Raw genomic sequence first — 17,894 nt, forward strand, 5'->3', positions numbered from 1 at the left:
TGGCCCTCTCGAGCCCTAAAGTTACAGAAATTTCTTTTATGCAGTCATTCAACAAAAATCTGTCAGAGGCTTACTATGCCAGATACTTCCTGCTCCAGCACACCTGCCAACAAATTAACATTTCAGTGTTTCTATACACATTCCACCGGAGAAGGCAATGGCACCCCACTCCAGTACTTTTGCCTGGAAAATCCCATGGGCAGAGGAGCCTGGTAGGCTGCAGTCCATGGGATCGCTAAGAGTCGGACACGACTGAGCGACTTCCCTTTCACTTTTCACTTTCACGCATTGGAGAAGGAAATGGAAATCCACTCCAGTGTTCTTGCCTGGAGAATCCCAGGGACGGGGGAGCCTGGTGGCTGCCGTCTGTGGCATCACACAGAGTCGGACACGACTGAAGTGACTTAGCAGTAGCATACACATTCCACACACAGGTCAATAAGACAGACTCTTATTGGTTTATTTAGCTCATGCATCTACTCTGATCAGATCAGCAGTACCCAAAAGGCAAAAAATCACATAGTTCACTGCCATGGGAGAGAATTCCTAAGAAGATGGCTGGATAAGGCAGACAAATGGATTAATAAGCTTTTTCCACACATGGAATATAAACTATTAACATATAGTGTTAGATATACACTCCACTGCAGCCCCAAGTGGGGTGTACTGCAATATATTCTGACACTAACACCCCATGTTAGAAGACTCCAAAGGTTAAGAGCTCGGTTCTCCAGTGACTGCCCTTACTAGAGTCGCTAACTATAAGTCCACCTGCACTCCTGACTGCCTTGGCTGTAACGTTAGGGGTTTCCATAGCTTCCTCAGTTCAGTTCAGTCCAGTTGCTCAGTTGTGTCTGACTCTTTGTGACCCTGTGGACTGCAGCACACCAGGCTTCCCTGTCCATCACCAACTACCGGAGCCTACTCAAACTCAAGTCCATCAAATTGGTGATGCCATCTATTTCATCCTCTGTCGTCCCCTTCTCCTCCCGCCTTCAATCTTTCCCAGGATCAGGGTCTTTTCCAATGAGTCAGTTCTTTGAATCAGGTGGCCAAAGTATTGGAGTTTCAGCTTCAGCATCAGTCCTTCCAGTGAATATTCAGCACTGATTTTCTTTAGGATTGACTGGTTGGGTCTCCTTGCAGTCCAAGGGATGCATCATTGGCTACATGATTAAACTCAATCTCTAGCTCCCTCTGCCACCCTGGAGGTCAGTCTGGCTCAAAGACTTAAGCATCTAATCCTTTCATCACATGGTTGGTCTTCTTCGTGACCAGTCCCCACTTTGAGCTTATCTAGGGGTCTGTCATAAGTCACCTATTGGTAATAAAAAAGATACTCTTCTCCAAGAGTTTTTGATCCTCTGTACCAGGAACCAGGAAAAAAGATAAAATATATCTTTATTACATCACAATATATCTTTACTTATGTTGTATTAAAACACTGTAAGAATTCAGGCATTCACTTCCCATGGTGGGTTAACGGCTGAGATAAAATGAGTTGGTTTGCTGAAATAGAAATTTCAGGAAGGGAAGAGGACAGTAAAACAAGTCAGATGAGATCTTTAAATCTCACTGTTTTAATATGACATTTTGGTTTTTTAAAATTACTATATTTTCATTTGACTGAAATGAGAGTTTGTGTGGAAGATAAAGTTCTAAAAGCAACTGGGCCGCAACAATGAGGGATTGTGAATGCCAGGCTAATAACTTTTGGAAATGTATCCTGTTTGTAGGATATTTCATCGTACCGAGAGGAGTGTCATAAGTGGTATTTTAGGAAGATCAGACTGACAGCACTGTGTAGTTTGAATTAGAAAAGAGAAATCAGAGAAGCTAGTGCCAAAGTGTGATTTTAATTAGGAAGTGCCAAAGTGTGATTTTGAAAGGGCATAATTTTTTAAAACATGACTTTTATACAAATATAGAATGAATATGTCAGTGATTACTATTTATCTCATTAATGAGTTAGACGGTAAGTTAGTTCAAAGAAGAATTAGAAGAATGGAGGATATATAAATGTCCATCTGAAAAATAATATAGAAATGCATATGCTAGATTTGGGGGGGAAAAAAAAGTTTTTTGTTTTTCCTCTGTGGGAAAGAAATGATTTGCATCTTTCCCTGAAAAATAAAATTATAATTTCAAAAAACTGATAACAAAGTCTGGGGGTCTAATCAATATTAAATATTAAGTCACACAAAACTATATTCCCAAGAAAATTAAATAATCCTGGGTGGTTAGGGTTAGCAAAGTTAGACATTAAAAGGACATGTAGTCATGAGAAATGCTGGGCTGGAGGAAGCACAAGCTGGAATCAAGATTGCCAGGAGAAATATCAATAACCTCAGAAATGCAGATGACACCACCCTTATGGCAGAAAGTGAAGAAGAACTAAAGAGCCTCTTGATGAAAGTGAAAGAGGAGAGTGAAAAAGTTGGCTTAAAGCTCAACATTCAGAAAACTAAGACCATGGCATCCAGTCCCATCACTTCATGGCAAATAGATGGGGAAACAGTGTCAGACTTTATTTTTCTGGGCTCCAAAATCACTGCAGATGGTGATTGCCATGAAATTAAAAGACGCTTACTCCTTGGAAGGAAAGTTATGACCAACCTAGATAGCATATTCAAAAGCAGAGACATTACTTTGTCAACAAAGGTCCATCTAGTCAAGGCTATGGTTTTTCCAGTAGTCATGTATGGATGTAAGAGTCGGACTATGAGGAAAGCTGAGCACCAAAGAATTGATGCTTTTGAACTGTGGTGTTGGAAAAGAGTCTTGAGAGTCTTTTGGACTCCAAGGAGATCTAACCAGTCCATCCTAAAGGAGAGCAGTCCTGGGTGTTCATTGGAAGGACTGATGTTGAAGCTGAAACTCCAATACTTTGGCCACCTCATGTGAAGAGCTGACTCATTTGAAAAGACCCTGATGCTGAGAAAGATTGGGGGCAGGAGGAGAAGGGGACAGCAGAGGATGAGATGGTTGGATGGCATCACTGACTCAATGGACATGGGTTTGTGTAGACTCCAGCAGTTGGTGATGGACAGGGAGGCCTGGTGTGCTGCGGTTCATGGGGTCGCAAAGAGTTGGACACAACTGAGCAACTGAACTCAACTGAACTGAACTGAGTCATCTTTTGGTCTTGTTTCTGAGTTTTGGATAATTTTTCTTAATACTCTCCCTTACAATCATAAACATTTTTTGAAAATTAGTCTTGAAAACATTTATTTTTAAAAGCTGGACTCATTGTGTTTCAACCTGACTAATGTATGTGTTTGATTTCCACATATTAAGAACCATGCCAGTTCCTTCATGGTAGGCTTTTCATATCCAATGAAATGAGATTCTTTCTGTAAAATATACTCCAGTACAGCCCTCATAGGGCAATTGACTTGTTTAATTGTATCTTCATAGAAAGTAGGACAGATTCTTATTGAATGCATACAAATTTTTATGGTTAACATAAAAATAAGGAACATAAGAAAAATAAAGAGACTCAGCTGAAGTATTTGTTCTTAAATGCCAAGGGGTCAGGGAGAATGAAATACAATTTAAAGAATGTTTAATTTCAGTTTGCAAAGGCATAGTCTTCTATATTTAAGGTTGGAGGTAGAATTTGAATAAAAAAAAGGGGGGGCTTACTGATATACCTATCAGAAAATAGAACACTAGAAGATATTAAATGGTGGCAAGAATACACAGAAGAACTATATGAAAAGATCATAATGACCCAGATAATTGTGATGGTGGGATCACTCACCTACCAGACATCTTGAGTATGAAGTCAAGTGGGCCTTAGGAAGCAACACTATGAACAAAGCTAGTGGAAATGATGGAATTCCAGCCAAGCTATTTCAAATCCTAAAAGATGATGCTATTAAAGTGTTGCACTCAATATGCCAGCAAATTTGGAAAACTCAGCAGTGGCCACAGGACTGGAAAAGGTCAGTTTTCATTCCAATCCCAAAGAAATGCAATGCCAAAGAATGTTCAAACTACCACACAATTGCACTCATCTCACACGCTAGCAAAGTAATGCTGAAAATTCTCCAAGCAAGTCTTCAATAGTATATAAACTGAAAACTTTCAGATGTTCAAGCTGGATCTAGAAAACGCAGAGGAACCAGAGATCAAATTGCCCACATTCGTTGGATCACAGAAAAAGCAAGAGAATTCCAGAAAAACATTTACTTCTGCTTCACTGACTATGCTAAAGCCTTAACTGTGTGGATCATAACAAACTGGAAAGTTCGTAAAGAGATGGGAATACCAGACCAGCTTACCTGACTCCTGAGAAACCTGTATGCAGATCAAGAAGTAACAGTTAGAACTGGACATGGAACAATGGATGGTTCTTTCCCTTGTGGCTCAGCTGGTAAAGAATCTGCCTGCAATGCAGGAGACCCAGGTCCGATCCCTGGGTTGGGAAGATACCCTGGTGAAGGAAACAGCTACCTACTCCAGTATTCTGGCCTGGGGAATTCCATGGACTGTATGGTCCATGGGGTTGCAAAGAGCCGGACACGACTGAGCAACTTTCACTTTCACTTTTCACTTTTCCAAATTGGGAAAGGAGTATGACAAGGCTGTATATTGCCACTCTGCTTATTTAACTTCTATGCAGAGTACATCATGCAAAATGCCAGGCTGGATGAAGCACAAGCTGGAATCAAGGTTGCCAGGAGAAATATCAACTTCAGATATGCAGATGACAGCATCCTTATGGCAGAAAGTGAAGAAGAACTAAAGAGCCTCTTGATTAAGGTGAAAGAGGAGAGTGAAAACACTGGCTTAAAACTCAACATTTGAAAACGAAGATCATGGCATCTGGTCCTATCACTTCATGGCAAATAGATAGGGAAACAATGGAAACAGTGATTCACTTTATTTTCTTGTGCTCCAAAATCATTCTGGATGGTAACTGCAGCCATGAAATTAAAAGACGCTTGCTTCTTGAAAGAAAAGCTGTGACAAACCTAGACAGTGTATTAGAATTCCATATAGTCAAAGTTATGGTTTTTCTGGTAGTCATGATGGATGTTGGACCATAAAAAAGGCTGAATGTAGAAGAATTGATGCTTTTGAACTATGGCGTTGGAGAAGACTCTGGAGAGTCCCTTGGACTGCAAGGAGATCAAACCAATCAATCCTAAAGGAAATCAATCCAGAATATTCATTGGAAGGACTGATGCTAAAGCCAAAGCTCCAATATTTTGGCCACCTGGGTCAAAGAGCCAACTCATTAGAAAAGACTCTGATGCTGGGCAAAATTTAAGGCAGGAGGAGAAGCAGACGACATATGTGTATATGAGATATATATATATATATATATATATATATATATATATATACACACACACATACATATATAATCAGTATTTCAAAGAGATATCTATATTCTCATGTTCATTGCAGCATTAGTCACAATAAGCAAGATATGTTAACAATTTGTATCCATGAACAAATGAATGGATAAAGAAACTGTCATATACACATACACACACTGGACTACTATTCAGCCTTTAAAAAGAAAGAAATCTTGCCATTTTAACAATATTATATAATATAGATGAACTTGGCGGACATTATGCTAAGACAAGGAAAGAAGCTAGACACAGAAAGAAAAATACTGGATGATTGTGCTGATGTGTGGAATCTAAAATAGTCAAATTTTCAAAAGCATAGAGTAGAATGACGGTTACCAGGTGCAGGGAGGTGAGGGAAGCTGGGAGATGTTGTCAACAGGTATTAAGTTTTAGTTATACAGGATGAATTAGTTCTAGAGATAAAATGTACTAGATTGTGATTACAGCTAATAATACTGTATTGCATACTTGAAATTTGCTAAGAAAGTAAGTATCAGGTTTTTTGTTTTGTTTTTCTGCTACCCAATGTGGCATGTGTTACCCAACTAACACATAGTTACCTAACACTTTGTTACCCAACTAAGGATCAAACCAATGTCCTCTGCAGTGGAAGCATAAAGGCCTAACCACTAGACCACCAGGGAATTCCGATATCAGGTATTTTTAATATATACACAAATGTAACTATGGGAGGAGATGGATATTTTAGTTAGCTTGCTATTGTAATAATTTTATTATGTACTATATATCAAAGCATGTTGTACACCTTAAATATACATACATTTTATTCTTAAAAGAATATCAAATACAATTAACCAAGGAAAGTTATGCTACTGTATTTATTGGGAAGTTCTTTCTATACATGTCTTAAAACAGTGTGGAAATAATTTTAAAAAGTAGAGCATATCAAACAAGCTTCATTTTTAACTTTCTTTTTTAATAAGGTAACAATAATATTTGTGATTTCCAGGGGATCCCTGAATAACAAAAGATGTCTTATGTTTTTTCCTTGAACTTAGGTTCTAGTTTTGGCAGGAAAAAAATTTTTTAAGCTATAAAAAGAGATGTGGTCATGATTAACATAGAATCATATATGCCTTAGAACAATAAATGGTTGTAGCTTTGCTGTCTATTAATCAAAATGTCAAAACAGTAATTTTAAATAAACATAACATGAATTCTGTGGTCAGCCACCCCGTGGTTTGAACTCCATGCTTTCATTGCCAAGGGCCTGTGTTCCATCCTGGTTGGAGAACTAAGATACTGCAAGCCACATGGTGTGGGCCAAAAAAATAAAACATAGCAGAAAGTAACACAATTGCAAGGAAACTTAGCTTTTTCAGAAGTGAACACTAAAAATTAAGTACAGCACAAAGCACAGAACATTATTTTAATGACATAACAAATCTCTTCTATATGGGAAGAAGGTAAAAAACAACACTTTATTCTTGCAGAAATAGAAAAAAAAAATCCATCCATCCTAAAATTCACATGGACTGTCAATGGACTTCAGGTAGTCAAAATAATCTTGAAAAAGAAGAGGAAAGTTGGAGGTCTCACACACTTTCTGATTTAAAACTTATTATGAAACTATAGAAATCAAAACACTATGGTCTTGGCATAAAGACAGACAGACCAATAGAATAAAATAGTCCAGAAATAAACCCTCACATATTTGCTCAAATGATAAATCATTCAATAGAGAAAGGACATTATTTTATTTTTTCATCGTATAATGAAACATATTTCAACATATTTATTTTCATCAAATAATGTAGGGGAAACTGGATATCCACATGCAAAAGAATGAAGTTGAACCCTTACCTAACACCATATACAAAAACTAACTCAAAAAGAGTAATCAAAGATCTGAGAGCTAAAACTGTAAAACTCTTAGAAGAAAACACGGGAGAAAAGCTAAGACATTGGATTTGGTGATAAGTTTATGTATATATACCAAAACATAGATAACAAAAGAAAAAATAAATTGGACTACATCAGAATTTTAAATATTTGTACCCCAAAGGAAACAACAGAATGAAACAGCAACCAATGGAATAAGAGAAAATATATGCAAATCATACATGTGATGAGGAAATAACTTTGAATACATAAAGAATTCCTACAACACGAAAATAGTAACAACAAAGCAAATGACCAAATTAAAAAATAGGCAAAAGACTTGAATAAACATTTCTCCAAATAAGATATGTAAATGGCCAAATATGAAAAGACACTCAACATCACTAACCATTCAGTTCAGTTCAGTTCAGTTCAGTTGCTCAGTCGTGTCCGACTCTTTGTGATCCCGTGAATTGCAGCACGCTAGGCCTCTCTGTCCATCACCATCTCCTGGAGTTCACTCAAACTCATGTCCATTGAGTCGGTGATGCCATCCAGCCATCTCATCCTCTGTTGTCCCCTTTTCCTCCTGTCCCCAATCCCTCCCAGCATCAGAGTCTTTTCCAATGAGTCAACTCTTTGCATGAGATGGCCAAAGTACTGGAGTTTCAGCTTTAGCATCTTTCCTTCCAAAGAACACCCAGGGCCAATCTCCTTTAGAATGGACTGGCTGGATCTCCTTGCAGTCCAAGGGACTCTCCAGAGTCTTCTCCAACACCACAGTTCAAAAGCATCAATTCTTTGGCACTCAGCTTTCTTCACAGTCCTACTCTCACATCCATACCTGACCACTGGAAAAACCATAGCCTTGACTAGACGGACCTTTGTTGGCAAAGTAATGTCTCTGCTTTTCAACATGCTATCTATTTAGAGAAATGCAAATGAAAAAATAAAAGCCACTGAGACATCACCTTACACTCATTAGTATGGTTATCAAAAACAAACACAAACCAGAAAATAACCAGGCTTAGCAAGGATGTGAACAGACCTTGAAAGAAGCAACATGATTGATCATTGGTCATGGTGTGCATCTGTTATTAACATAGTGATTTTTGTGTTAAAAGATAAACTGAATCATATTAAAAAGTTTAAGAGTTTTTTGAGCAAAAATTGATTTGAATTGAGTAACATCCAATTTAGCAGATAAAAAGGAGCTCTGAGGACCAGTATTTAATAAAAGATTTTCATAGCAGAAGGGAGCAGACACAAGGAAGTTGTACTTGGCAAAAAAGCAAATTGTTTATAGCAAGGTTGCTTTCCTTTGGGGGATCACAGGAGTCTATCAGGCAGATTACTTAACTAGTGCTGAGGAGGTAATTCCTAATTGACTAATTTTAAGATTTCATTTCTGGGAGAGCCAAAACTGTAATTAAGTTTCAGTTCGGTGATCTGGGGATTATTAGCATAAGCAACTGCATTTGGGGTCTATTGTCTTGCTTTTTAATAAGACCTATAGCAAAGTTTTTACTTTGTGCAATTACTAACATTAATATAACATGATAATTAAATTGGAAACATTTTGGGCGAATGGGTGTTATTTAACTAAAGATGATGTTATAAGTTGAATGATGATCCTAAAAGATAATTGGAAGTTATCATAACCCCTTCTATTTTAAAATGTGACCTTATTTGGACACAAAATTTTTGTAATTACAAAAGATGTAATTGATTAAGATGTGGTCATACTCACAATATTATGAAGCAATTATCCTTCATTAAAAATAAATACATTTTTTAAAAAGAGATGAGGTCATACTGAAGTTAATCCAGTATGACTGGTGTCCTTATGAAAAGGCAATGTGAAGATAGTAGGAAGAACATCATGTGAAGGTGCAGGCAGAGGTTGGAGCTATGCAGCTGTAAACCAAGGAACATCTGAGGCTGACAGAGGCTGGAAAAGGCAAGGAATGAGGACCCTAACTCCAGACTTGTAGCTTCCAGAATAAATTCCTGTTGTCTTAAGCCACCCAATTTATAGAAATTTGCTACAGCAGCCCTAGGAAACTAACACGCATTGTAACTACATTCGAGAACCTACATTTCTCTTCCTGTGCTTTTCTCCTTTACTTTCACACAGAACACTTCACTTCTGACACTTCTAATCACCAAATGTTTGGGTTTTTTCCCCCACACTAAGCAATTTGCAACACTAACTGGGTGTTGTTCTGCATTTTTAGCTTAATTCTGACACTTTCTCCCTGGAGATAGTATTACATCCCACAGGTTCATCACATAGGCATGATCCATCATTGATTTCATTTTCAACCCTTCTCTATTCTCAAGAGAATGAGGTAGGGTGGGGGAAGATTACAATTCCAAGCTTCTAATCATGGTCTGGCATTTCCAGTGACCAGCCCTTACTCAGGAGCCATCCAGAAGCCCAACCCAAGTCAACTCATTAGAACAAAAGACACTCAGCACCCAAGAATTATAAAGATTTCAGGAACCATGTGCCAGGAATTGGGGGGAAGAGACCAATAAATATTTTCTATTATCTCATAGTAACTAGAATTACAAAATGATACACATGAGATGGTTGGATGGCATCACCAACTCAATGGACATGGGTTTGGGTAGATTCCGGCAGTTGGTGATGGTTAGGGAGGCCTGGTGTGCTGCAGTTCATGGGGTCACAAAGAGTTGGACACAACTCAGTGACTGAACTGAACTGAACTGACACATGCTAAAACAAAATGTGGTAACTAAAATTCATACATGTCAGAATTGTGCAAAGTGAAGACTACTTGTAGTCTTAAACATTCATATTACATACATATTAAAAAATTAACTAACTGCTATTTCAGAGACAGAACATGAAGATTTGATACTTGTCATATGTAAGCATTTTAGCACTTTACTGAAATCTATGATGACCCTCATAACCACATACATACATCATTTTTAAACCTTCTTAAGGTGGCAAAAATGAACACTTACAGACAGCTGTTTAATAACATATAAACATAAGAAAAGTATATATAAAAATAAATGTATACCTTATATATATAACATACTTAATATATCTATTAATATATAATGACCAATTTTCAGTGTTCTATCATATTTATAAATTTTTCAGGTAATCAGATGAACCTTTAGCTAGCCAATATTAGCATCCTGAAATTATGAATATATCTACCTAAAGAAACAAAGGGAAAGACTTAGAGATCTCTTCAAGAAAATTAGAGATACCAAGGGAATATTTCATGCAAAGATGGACTCAATAAAGGACAGAAATGGTATGGACCTAACAGAAGCAGAAGATATTAAGAAGAGGTGGCAAGGATACACAGAAGAACTGTACAAAAAGATCTTTATGACCAAGATAATCATGATGTTATGATCACTGACCTAGAGCCAGACATCCTGGAATGTGAAGTCAAGTGGGCCTTAGAAAGCATCACTACGAACAAAGCTAGTGGAGGTGATGGAATTCCAGTTGAGCTATTCCAAATCCTGAAAGATGATCTTTGAAAGTGCTGCACTCAATATGCCAGCAAATTTGGAAAACTCAGCAGTGGCCACAGGACTGGAAAAGGTCAGTATTCATTCCAATCCCAAAGAAAGGCAATGCCAAAGAAAGCTCAAACTACTGCACAATTGCACTCATCTCACACGCTAGTAAAGTAATGCTCAAAATTCTCCAAGCCAGGCTTCAGCAGTACATGAACCGTGAACTTCCTGATGTTCAAGCTGGTTTTAGAAAAGGCAGAGGAACCAGAGATCAAAATGCCAACACCCGCTGGATCATGGAAAAAGCAAGAGTTCCAGAAAAACATCTATTTCTGCTTTATTGACTATGCCAAAGCCTTTGACTGTGTGGATCACAATAAACTGTGGAAAATTCTGAAAGAGATGGGAATACCAGACCACCTGAACTGCCTCTTGAGAAACCTGTGTGCAGGTCAGGAAGCAACAGTTAGAACTGGACATGAGATGGTTGGATGGCATCACCAACTCAATGGACATGGGTTTGGGTAGATTCCGGCAGTTGGTGATGGTTAGGGAGGCCTGGTGTGCTGCAGTTCATGGACATGGAACAACAGACTGGTTCCAAATAGGAAAAGGAGTACATCAGGGCTGTATATTGTTACCCTGCTTATTTGACTTCTATGCAGAGTACATCATAAGAAACGCTGGGCTGGAAGAAGCACAAGCTGGAATCAAGATTGCTGGGAGAAATATCAATAAGCTCAGATATGCAGATGACACCACCCTTATGGCAGAAAGTGAAGAGGAACTAAAAAGCCTCTTGATGAAAGTGAAAGAGGAGAGTGAAAAAGTTGGCTTAAAGCTCAACATTCAGAAAACTAAGATCATGGCATCTGGTCTCATCACTTTATGGGAAATAGATGGGGAAATACTGGAAACAGTGTCAGACTTTATTTTGGGGGGCTCCAAAATCACTGAAGATGGTGACTGCAGCCATGAAATTAAAAGACGTTTATTCCTTGGAAGAAAAGTTATGACCAACCTAGATAGCATATTGAAAACAGAGACGTTACATTGCCTGCAAAGGTCCACCTAGTCAAGGCTATGGTTTTTCCAGTGGTCATGTACGGATGTGAGAGTTGGACTGTGAAGAAGACTGAGCACTGAAGAATTGATGCCTTTGAACTGTGGTGTTGGAGAAGACCCCTGAGAGTCCCTTGGACTGCAAGGAGATCCAACCAGTCCATTGTAAAGGAGATCGGCCCTGGGATTTCTTTGGAAGGAATGATGCTAAAGCTGAAAGTCCAGTACTTTGGCCACCTCATGCGAAGAGTTGACTCATTGGAAAAGACTCTGATGCTGGGAGGGATTGGGGACAGGAGGAAAAGGGGATGACAGAGAATGAGATGGCTGGATGGCATCACCGACTCAATGGATGTGAGTTTGAGTGAACTCCAGGAGATGGTGATGGACAGGGAGGCCGGGCGGTGCTGCAATTCATGGGGTTGCAAAGAGTTGGACACGACTCAGCAACTGAACTGAACTTAAAGAAACAAAAGACCTATATATAGAAAACTATAAAACACTGGTGAAAGAAATCAAAGAGGATGCAAATAGATGGAGAAATACACTGTGTTCATGAAATGAAGAATCAATATAGTGAAAATGAGTATACTACCCAAAGCAATCTATAGATTCAATGCAATCCCTATCAAGCTACCAATGGTATTTTTCTCAGAACTAGAACAAATAATTTCACAATTTGTATGGAAATACAAAAAAACTTGAATAGCCAAAGCAATCTTGAGAAAGAAGAATGGAACTGGAGGAATCAACCTGCCTGACTTCAGGCTCTACTGCAAAGCCACAGTCATCAAAACAGTATGGTACTGGCACAAAAACAGAAATATAGATTAATGGAACAAAATAGAAAGCCCAGAGATAAATCCACGCACCTATGGACACCTTATCTTTGATGAAGGAGGCAAGAATATACAATGGAGAAAAGGTAATCTCTTTAACAAGCGGTGCTGGGAAAACTGGTCAATGACTTGTAAAAAAATGAAACTGGAACACTTTCTAACACCATACACAAAAATAAACTCAAAATGGATTAAAGATCTAAACGTAAGGCCAGAAACTATAAAACTCCTAGAGGAGAACATAGGCAAAACACTTTCTGACATAAATCACAGCAGGATCCTCTATACCCACCTCCTAGAATATTGGAAATAAAAGCAAAAATAAACAAATGGGACTTTATTAAAATTAAAAGCTTTTGCACAACAAAGGAAACTCTCAGATCAGATCAGATCAGTCGCTCAGTCATGTCCGACTCTTTGCGACCCCATGAATCGCAGCACGCCAGGCCTCCCTGTCCATCACCAACTTCCGGAATTCACTCAGACTCACGTCCATCGAGTCAGTGATGCCATCTAGCCATCTCATCCTGTCGTCCCCTTCTCTTGCCCCCAATCCCTCCCAGCATCAGAGTCTTTTCCAATGAGTCAACTCTTTGCATGAGGTGGCCAAAGTACTGGAGTTTCAGCCTCAGCATCATTCCTTCCAAAGAAACCCCAGGAAAACTGTAAGCAAGGTGAAAAGACAGTGCTCAGAATGGGAGAAAATAATAGCAAATGAAGCAACTGACAAAGAATTAATCGCAAAAATATACAAGCAACTCCTGTAGCTCAATTCCAGAAAAATAAATGACCCAATCAAAAAATGAGCCAAAGAACTAAACAGACATTTCTCCAAAGAAGACATACAGATGGCTAACAAACACATGAAAGGATGGTCAACATCACTTATTATCAGAGAAATGCAAATCAAAACCACAATGAGGTATCATTTCACACCAGTCAGAATGGCTGCTATCCAAAAGTCTACAAGCAATAAATGCTGGCGAGGGTGTGGAGAAAAGGGAACCCTCTTACACTGTTGGTGGGAATGCAAACCAGTACAGCCACTATGGAGAACTGTGTGGAGATTCCTTAAAAAACTGGAAATAGAACCACCATATGACCCAGCAATCCCTCTGCTGGGCGTACACACCAAGGAAACCAGAATTGAGAGAGATGTGTGTACCCCAATGTTCATAACAGCACTGTTTATAATAGCCAGGACATGGAAGCAACATAGGTGTCCATCAGCAGACGAATGGATAAGAAAGCTGTGGTACATGTACACAATGGAGTATTACTCAGCCATTAAAAAGAATACATTTGAATCAGTTCTAATGAGGTGGATGAAACTGGAACCTATTATACAGAGTGAAGTAAGCCAGAAAGAAAAACACCAATACAGTATACTAGTATACTAAATGCATATATATGGAATTTAGAATGATGGTAATGATAACCCTTGTACATTGAAACATGTATATTATCGTATGTGAAATGGATCGCCAGTCCAGGTTCGATGCATGATACAGGGTGCTCAGGGCTGGTGCACTGGGATGACCCAGAGGGATGAGATGGGGAGGGAGGTGAGAGGGGGTTCAGGATGGGGAACATATGTACACCTGTGATGGATTCATGTCAATGTATGGCAAAACCAATAGAATATTGTGAAGTAATTAGCCTCCAAATAAAAAATAAATACATACATTTAAAATAAATAATTTTAAAGAGTCTTATTATAAAAAAGTATAGTATATATAAAAATAAATGTATATTTTATATATATAACATACTTAATATATAATGACCAATTTTCAGTATTCTATCATATTTAGAAATTTTTCAGGTAATCAGAAATGAAACTTTAGCCAATATTAGCATCTTGAAATTAAGGATTTTAAGTTGATGTGTTAATGGAACATAATTACTATTGATATGAGAAAGTTTATTAGAATTATAATTCAATTTAATTGAATATATATTTCATGATATTAAATTTTTATAGCTTATTCTTCACTAATTAAATCAGGAAGATACAGTTTTTATTTATTTTTTTGAACCTTATCTATCAGACTAGTCCTATTTGTCCAAGGATTCACCATAGTCCTGTGAACTTGATTTTTATATCTAAATTCATCTGAGTTAGAAGTTTTTAATGAGAAGATTTGTTTCTTCTGAAAAGGCCAGCACATTGAGAACCTTAGAAATTCAGGGGTTTTCCCCTGGAATTCTTATCTTCTTTATAGATTGTAAGATTTTTTTTTTTTAGTGTGTATAAACCAACAAAACTGGAGCTCCTTTAATGTAAAGGCTATTTAATTTGTTTTTGTGAACATACTCCAAAAGTAATGCACTACCTCTTTCTAATGCAATGGGATGGATATGCTATGTTTTGTTTTGCTTTTTTTTTGGCCCCACAGTGCAGCATGCAGGATCTTAGTTCCTGACCAGGGATTGAATCCAGGTTCCCCTGCAGTGCAAGCTCGGAATCTTAACCACTAGACCATCAGGGAAGTACAATGCATTTGCTATTTTAAATAACAGACACAAAGACACACTGAGAGTTCAAAGATTCTGTTGTACAACCTTATCCATGGGTAAAAAGTAAACCCAGAACACAAAACTCACCTGTCTAGACATCCAAAGATTCTTTTATTCTCTCCAGTGGGCACAAAACATTTGCTTAATTCATTTCGATTCATAAATTGTCAAATAAGCAAGAAAAATGACAAAAAAGCCAAAATACTCTGCCACATCTCATTAAACAGAGAGTAGAATCCCACCAGATCAACAGAAATCACCAATGATTCAGATCATAAAACCAGATTTCCAGTCCTTGCTGCTACCAATGGGAACAGTTATGTGCACATCAGAACTGGGACCAAACCTGACCAAGAACTAGAAACAAAAAAGGAGATACAGAAGAGGTCAGCTTAAGTAAAATTATATTGCTGCCTGGAATTCACTCCAAAGACCAAAAAGAGTAATGCCTTAAGTATTCCATGAGATGTACTTCCTGAACAAGGCAGTTTCACTGGCTCTAGCTGGGTGAGTACAGGTTGGCATCTAGGTGGAACAACTTCCATAACTGTGAAAGTTAAATTTTATTTCTATAAAGTTTAAAATGACTGAAACACATATATAATGACACCCTCAACAATTTATTTCATTCTGAGGGAACTAGCAGGATTGTAAAGCTGATTTAAAGGAGAATTAGAGAAACTAAGGACTATAAAATAAGCCCTCAAGAAAGACATACAAAAATAAATTTGGACAAAAGTGATCAAAATCCAATAAGACTAATATAACCTATGATGATATCTCTTCCCATTTATTACTCATATATCTGCGAGGAAAAAAATCTACAAGGTGATATGTACCTTTACAGTCTTAAACCATAGTACTTAATCCTAGAACTAGGGAGAACCTGTTTACAGGATGAAATATAACACTGAAAGAACATTCAATCATCCTTTTTCTTTAGCTCCAATTTTTAGATACATTTTTTAACAAGGAGAATGTAAGTAAAGTATGAAAAAAAATTAGTTCAAATTTACTTCCTCTCTAGACTTTCATTTATTTCTTAGTTACTTCTGCCACATTTTTGTATATTGCTGGGATCCCAAGTCAGGGGATTCTGTAGGTGACCTAAAATTGCTTTTGTTACCAAAACACAAGGCCTTGTAACAAGTGCACAGTGAGGCCAAATAACACCTAAACACTGGAGTTCAAAACAGAGAAAAGTTTATTGAGGGCCATGCAAGGAGATGAGTGGCTCATGTCTTAAAAACCCAGATTCCCCAAAAGCTTTCAGCAAAGCCCTCTTCTAGGAAAGTTGAGGGAGGTGCGTGGTGAAAGCCTTTGTTCTGGAGGTCAGGTCATGGTCAGATAAGGATGTTCCTATAAATCTCTACCAAACAATTATTCTCTGTTCTGACAAGAAAGGGCCAGGTCCCCAGGCATGACTTCCACCCTCCAAGTCCCGGTCCTGGCTAAGAGGAGGCAGACCTCAGCTGGAGGCTCCCTCAGGGCCAGGTCCCCAGACCCTGCCCAGCCATCATCATCATTGTTGAGGGAGCCAGGCACCCAGGACCCAGCTGACCCTTAGACTTTTCAGGCCCTCATATGGCAAGGGCAGGTCCCATAGACTGTGTCCCAGAAAGATAGCTGTGAGGTCACAGAGGTAGCTGTGAGGTCACAGAGGTGGGGATGGGGAAGAGGTTCACTGCCACCTCAAGGCCTTGGGCTGGCCAGTAGGCGGCCTTGGCAGGGGCTCTGAAGACTTTCAGGACATAGTCCCCAGCCTGCTCCCTGGGCCCTCAGCTCACCACTCACTCAAGGCCAGGTGAGCTGGAGAGCCCCTGGGGAGAAGACAGGGCTCTGCCTTTTATCTCACTCTCCACCTGCCAACCACCACTCCACAGATTCTTGTCCGAATCCCCTCACCACCTATTGCTCCTTGACAGTTGGTTGCTTGTGGGCAGGCCCACTGCAGCACTGACCAATAGCCGAGCAGGACCACTAACAGTCACTCCTTGACAGTTGGTTGTTTGTGGGTGGGGTGGGTGGGGCCTGGGGCCCCCCATAGCTGAGCAGGACCACTAATGGGTTGGCTCTGTGACAGATGGTTGCCTGGGCACCTGACTAATGGTCACTCCTTGACAGTTGGTTGCTTGTGGGAGGGGCCCACTGCTGTGCTGACCAATGGCTGAGCAGGATGACTAACGGTCACTCCTTGACAGTTGGTTGCTTGTGGGAGGGGCCCACTGCTGTGCTGACCAATGGCTAGCAGGACCACTAACAGTCCCATGGTAACTGTTGTTTGGTAACAGAGTGGGTGTGGGTAATGGCCTAGAGCAACAGCCACATGTTCTATCTTCACTGAGAATTTTTCCTTAATTTATTAGCAAAAGCAAGAATTCTATCACCTTTAATTTCTTTCTAAGCAAATAAATGGTAATATTTCTTCAATAGGAACACTTGTAGCTGAGCTTCTAAAAATGGAGAAATGGAGTTTGAAGTGGATCAAGTTCTAACATAACTTCCACATTCCAGGTCTCCCCAAAAATAATTATGAATAATTTTAAACGTTTATTTATGCCTGTATAATGGAGAAGGAAATGGCAACCCACTCCGGTATTCTTGCCTGGAGAATTCCATGGACAGAGGAGCCTGGCAGGCTACAGTCCATGGGATTGCAAAGACTCTGACACGACTGAGCGACTTTAAAACAACAGTGTGTGTGTAATATACAAAATCTACTTTTGCCTGTTTCACTCAATTATAGTTT

This window comes from Bubalus kerabau, chromosome 1 (genome assembly GCF_029407905.1).
Source record: "Bubalus kerabau isolate K-KA32 ecotype Philippines breed swamp buffalo chromosome 1, PCC_UOA_SB_1v2, whole genome shotgun sequence".
In the NCBI taxonomy this organism is placed as follows: Eukaryota; Metazoa; Chordata; class Mammalia; order Artiodactyla; family Bovidae; genus Bubalus; species Bubalus kerabau.